The following is a 5686-nucleotide window of genomic DNA, read 5'->3' as shown; positions in this document are numbered from 1 at the left end:
TACTTACCATCATTGGTCATTAGGACTCAGTGATTAAGAAGTGTTACTTATTGTTTCCGGTTGTGTTTCAGGTACTTTAGCGAGCGTTTATGAAAAAACGTTCTCGTACTCGCAAGAGGACTTTAGATACGGATGAGGAGACAGACGAAGTTCTTGATATTCCAGAGAAGATAGATTTTGAATATTCGGATTCAGAAAGTGAGCAGAAAGAGCCAGTAATCATGGGCGATCGTATAGTTCCGGCAGATCCAGCTCTTATGGACTTTTCTCGGCCTAAAATTGATGACATTCAGTCTAGCAGCATGCACCCGGCTATTGAGGCCAATAACTTTGAAATCAAGCCGGGCACTATTCAGATGGTGCAGAATTCCGTTTCTTTCGGAGGTGCTACGACTGAAGACCCCAACATGCACATAAGGAATATTGTCGAGATCTGTAGTACTTTCAAATATAATGGTGTGACTGATGAGGCTATCAAGTTGAGGCTTTTCCCATTCTCACTTAGGGATAAAGCTAAGGACTGGTTACATTCTGAACCAGCTGGGTCTATCATTACTTGGCAAGATCTTGCGCAAATGTTCCTACTGAAGTTCTATCCAATTGCAAAGACTGCGGCTATGAGGAGTGCTCTTACTCAGTTTGCACAGCAACCTACAGAATCTATGTGTGAAGCTTGGGAGTGCTACAAGGAGATGTTGAGAAAGTGTCCAAATCATGGTATGCCTGATTGGATGTGATCACTGGTTTCTATAATGGTTTAGGGGCCCAATCTCAGCCCATGCTCGATGCCGCAGCTGGAGGCGCCTTGTGGGCCAAAAGCTATACTGAGGCTTATAATATTATTGAGACTATGGCTGCAAATGAGCATCAAAACCCAACTCAAAGGATGATTTCTGGGAAGGTAGCAGGTATTTTGGAAGTTGATGCAGCTACAGCTATTGCAGCGTAGCTCCAAGCGTTGTCTATGAAGGTCGATTATCTAGCCACCTATGGAGTCAATCAGATAGCTATGGTCTGTGATCTTTGTGCAGGATCTCATGCTACGGATCAGTGTTCTCTTGTTAATGAATTTGTTCAGTATGTGAACAATTATCAGCGACCGCAGCAGCCTGTGCCAGCTACTTATCATCCTAACAACATAAATTGTTATAGATAAAAAACTAATATATATAATTGCTGTATTTAGTACTAAGGAACGTGAACTTCAAGGCTCGATTTGACTGCTCTTGTGTTTCGTGACTCAATCTGCCTTTAACAAGATGCCTACGTACCTTGCTGATTGCCAAGGATCAAGTCAAAAAACATAGTTCTGATCTGTGGGGTGAGGCCCCTTATATAGATGTTGGGAGTCCTTGAATTGGACTTGGTATAGGAGACTTGGTGAGCAAGTCTCATAATTAGAATGGACTTAGGAGTCCTAAATAGTAGGAAACTGATTCCTTATCCTTTTAGATCCCCTTGAGGATAATCTATAAGGATTTATATCCTTATCGGGACTCTTCTCAATAGCTGATTTTTACCTTATTAATTAATTACAAAATTAATTAATAATCAGGGCTTTTGGGCCTTCTTTATTCCATCAGACCTGACCTGGTCTATCAGGCTTAACCTTTCCGGTCTGAGTATCATATATCTTTTTATTGGGCCTAGCAGCCCACACCTTGCAGTATTTAATCATAATTTATTTATTCCTATCATTTGCCCCCCAACTTTTGGGAAACATTGATTAGGTTTCGCAGAAGTTAAGTCTGTTTATTCCCTTATAGGGTTTCGTTTTTGCGTAAAGTGTGGAGTGACCTACACATTTACAATGAATCTTCCTTTTATTCAGGAATTATCTTAATTCCAGGAATTTTTCCCTTATTTTCGGGATTTTCCCTAATTTTCTGGGATTTATCCTTTAATTTCTGGATTTTTCCCTAATTTTCTGGGATTTATCCTTTAATTTCTGGATTTTCCCTAATTTTCTGGGATTTATCCTTTAATTTCTAGATTTTTCCCTAATTTTCTGGGATTTATCCTAGATTTTTCCCTAATTTTCTGGGATTTATCCTTTAATTTCTGGATTTTTCCCTAATTTTCTGGGATTTATCCTGGATTTTTCCCTAATTTTCTGGGATTTATCCTTTAATTTCTGGCTTAAAATCGATCAGAATGCATTCAAAATCGATCAGGATGCAGACAAAATCGATCAGGATGCAGCCAAAATCGATCAGGATGCAGCCAAAATCGATCAGGATCCTGATCGAATTAGCTCAGGATCTTACACTCTAGTCGACAGGATTCCTGATCGATTTCGATCAGGATTCTGACCGAATTGGCCTTCAAAGTGACACCCTAGTCGATTGTTACACGGGCTTAATCGACCAGGATTCCTGATCGATTTCGATCAGGACTCTGATCGAATTAAGTGGCTCTCGACCATTCTGATCGAATGGAATATCGATCAGAACTCTCTTCTGTGTCGATCAGGACTCTGATCGATCTTAGGGGATTTCTTCCCTCCTGTTCGAATAAGATATCGATCAGGACTCTCTTCTGTGTCGATTAGGACTCTGATCGAATTAAGTGGCTCTTGACCATTCTGATCGAATGGAATATCGATCAGAACTCTCTTCTGTGTCGATCAGGACTCTGATCGATCTTAGGGGATTTCTTCCCTCCTGTTCGAATAAGATATTGATCAGGATCCTCTTTTGCATCGATCAGGACTCTGATCGAACCATATTAAGATTCTGGTCGATTTTTGACTTTTTGAATTCCACAGGAGCTTCTAGATTGTTCCTGATACTTCTTGTAGATGGGCCTCTAGGTTGGGCCTGGCTAAATGGGCCTAAAAACGCCTCGTATTCCGAGCTTTTCGCCTATATAAGTGTAGTGTGGAGTGAGAATCCTCACTTCACTTCCCACTTCTCATTTTCTCTCACAATTTTCTCTAGAGTTCTCCCTTTGAGAAGGCGATTTCCGGCGACCAAAGCCACCGCAGCTCCACCATTCTCAAGTATTTCTGGGTTTCAAGCCTTCAACCGAAGCATATCAATGGCGGACTGTGACCTGGCTCGTTTGTAGAAGATGAATGTCTCTAAAAGAGGTACAAACATTCAAATTCAATCTCCATATACTTCCCTCATTGATATGATTAACTCGAGAGGTGATGAATATCCTTCTCTATCTGAGTTAGATTCGTATAATCATGGTAACACTTTTCATGAGTTAGATGGTAGGATAGAGTCTATGAACACCCTGTACAGACTTCCACCCCACCTTAGGATCACTCCAGCCGCCCCTGGGGATAGGACTTGTAATTGGGAGGGGGATACCCTGTTCATTTATCGAGGAGCCCTGACCGCAGGTCTTAGGTTCCCATTCCACGAATTTATTCCTCGTTTACTAGCCGATGTACGAATCAACCCTTGTCAACTCCCTCCTAACGCCTGGAGGAACATTATCTGTTTTATGGTCCTTTGTCTCAGGAATAGCTTCCCTCTTTCCGTAGCTGTCTTTAGGAAAGTTTTCCAATTCTATAATAGTTCCATGAGTCAGCCGGGCTGGGTTTTAATTCGCCAACGGCCCAAAATTCCCCATATCTTTGATAGTAACTCTATAGTCGAGAACAACCCTAAATGGAGGGATGAGTTTGTCAGGCTGACCTGGGCTGGGGGTGATTGGGCCACACTCTTTCGTAGGCCATTTTGCAAAGTATCAGATGGTAGTCCTGGTAGCATCAGATTAACTGATGAGGAGGAGGTGGCCTACCAAGCCTTAATTTCAGATGATGGGAAAACAGACACCTGGACCCTTTTAGAGGAGTTTTCCTTGAAGAAAGTTGGTCTCTCCCAGGCCAGTGATAAGGGTAAATTTATACCTGCGTAATTATTTTTCCTTCTCTTTAATCGCACTTTTTCTTTTTTCTGGATTTTAATATTCCTTCTACTTTTCCTTTCATCTTGTGAAGCTATTAATAATGTCAACAGGCCCAAGGAGGGGGAATCTGGCCGCCAGAAGAGGGCCAAGTTAAACAGGGACCCCAGGAGCAAACCTGACGGTCCTTCTTTCCTTAAGCCCCACGTCCCGGTGGTCGAGCTGGGGGACGATGTGGATCCTCCACTTAAGGCACATTCCTTCAGGCCTAACTGGGGCTTCAGGAGGAGCGATACGGTGGTTGGATCCACCAAACATGCCAAGGATTGGTCGTACCATTCCATCACTCCCCACGATTTCACTGACATTGTTACGGGGAGTGATATCGAGACTATTGAGCTTCTGGGTTCTCAAGCCCAAGCTGCGGTAATTTTCTTTTTTCTTCTCTTCCTTTTGTGAATTTCAACTTTTCTTGTATCCCAATGAATTTGTGCTAACTCATACATATTTCTTTACAGAGTAATACCTATTTCCAGGCGGCCCTACATCAGGCTAGATCCTGGAAGGGTAACTCTGATGATTTTGAGAAGGAGATGAAGAAGTGGGAGGAGAGAGCCAAGGTCCTGGAGAAGAAGCTGGACACGAAGAAAGAGGAGCTGGCTAAGGCTCATTCCGAGCTGGTGAAACTTAGGAGCGATAAGGATAAGCTCATTGATGACTACATGGATTCTGACAAGTTTAAGAATCTCATGGAGATTCATGATGATGGTCTTTATTCCCTACAGTTTACTCAGGGATGGGATGCGGCCGTAAAGGCGGTTTCTGAGAAGCACCCGGGCTTAGTCGACCCTAAGGACTTTATAAGTCCCGAGCAGGCTGAGTCGGAGGACAGCATACACGCCCTCTTCAACTCCCCTTAGCCAGATGATCGCATCTTGGATCCTAACACTGCTTCTCCTCCCGCTTCTCCTGCGAAGGACGCTGAAGGCGCTGATAAGGAGAAAGTGAATGAAGGCTCCCGCATGGAGGAGTAGTTTTTCTATTCTGTAATTTTATCCTTAACTTATGTCTGGACTTTTGTTTATATTAAAACTTATTACCCTCCGGGGCTATTTTATATGCTACTTTCCTTATTTGCATTATCTCCTTCATTTTTCCGATACTTTAATATTCAAACTTGGCTTAATGGGCCACACAAGTATTATAACAACTCAAACATTTATAGGTTGAAATAATTTCGAACTCTTCAATTTCAAGTCTGGTTTTCCAAAACCTTACATAATATGGGTTCGACCCTGATCTATAATAAAAATCCTATGCAAACAAAGCTTCAAGGTGCTTTTAAACCTACTTGTCATAATGACAAGTGAGAATCGTACTTTGACCATCTTACACGTAGTAAACCTTCAGGTTTTGTGCATGCCAGGTTCTCGGGACTTCAAAACCATCCATAGTCTCCAGCTTGTAGGTTCCTCTACCCTGAACGCTCTTGACTCTATACGGCCCTTCCCAATTTGGGGCAAGCTTTCCTTTCTGTCCGACACCAGAAGCCTCTATTTTTCTCAAGACTAGGTCACCTTGTTTGAAAAACCTCTCTTTAACCCTTAGGTTGTAGTAGAATGAAGCCTTTTTCTGATATTCTACTATCTTTGCATGTGCTTTATCTCGCACTTCATCGATTAAATCCAGGGCTAACCTCTGCCCTTCCTCATTTTCTTCTATATTGAAAGCTTGAATCCTTGGAGAGGAATGTGATATCTCTACTGGAACTACTGCTTCTGCCCCATATGCCAACATGAAGGGGGTTGCTCCTGTCGTGACTCTA

General features: G+C 42.4%; 1 non-coding gene across 1 annotated transcript; it reads right to left on the bottom strand.

Annotated features, from left to right (window-relative positions):
* Positions 1-614: 614 nt before the first annotated feature.
* LOC141669664 (small nucleolar RNA R71) lies at positions 615-721 on the bottom strand. Its single transcript, XR_012553932.1, has one exon. It is a non-coding gene; the product is annotated as a small nucleolar RNA R71 (small nucleolar RNA).
* Positions 722-5686: the final 4965 nt, after the last annotated feature.

This window comes from Apium graveolens, chromosome 6 (assembly GCF_009905375.1).
Source record: "Apium graveolens cultivar Ventura chromosome 6, ASM990537v1, whole genome shotgun sequence".
Lineage (NCBI taxonomy): Eukaryota > Viridiplantae > Streptophyta > Magnoliopsida > Apiales > Apiaceae > Apium > Apium graveolens.
The sequence above is the reverse complement of the archived record's forward strand: the minus strand, read 5'-3'. Positions and strand labels throughout refer to the sequence as shown.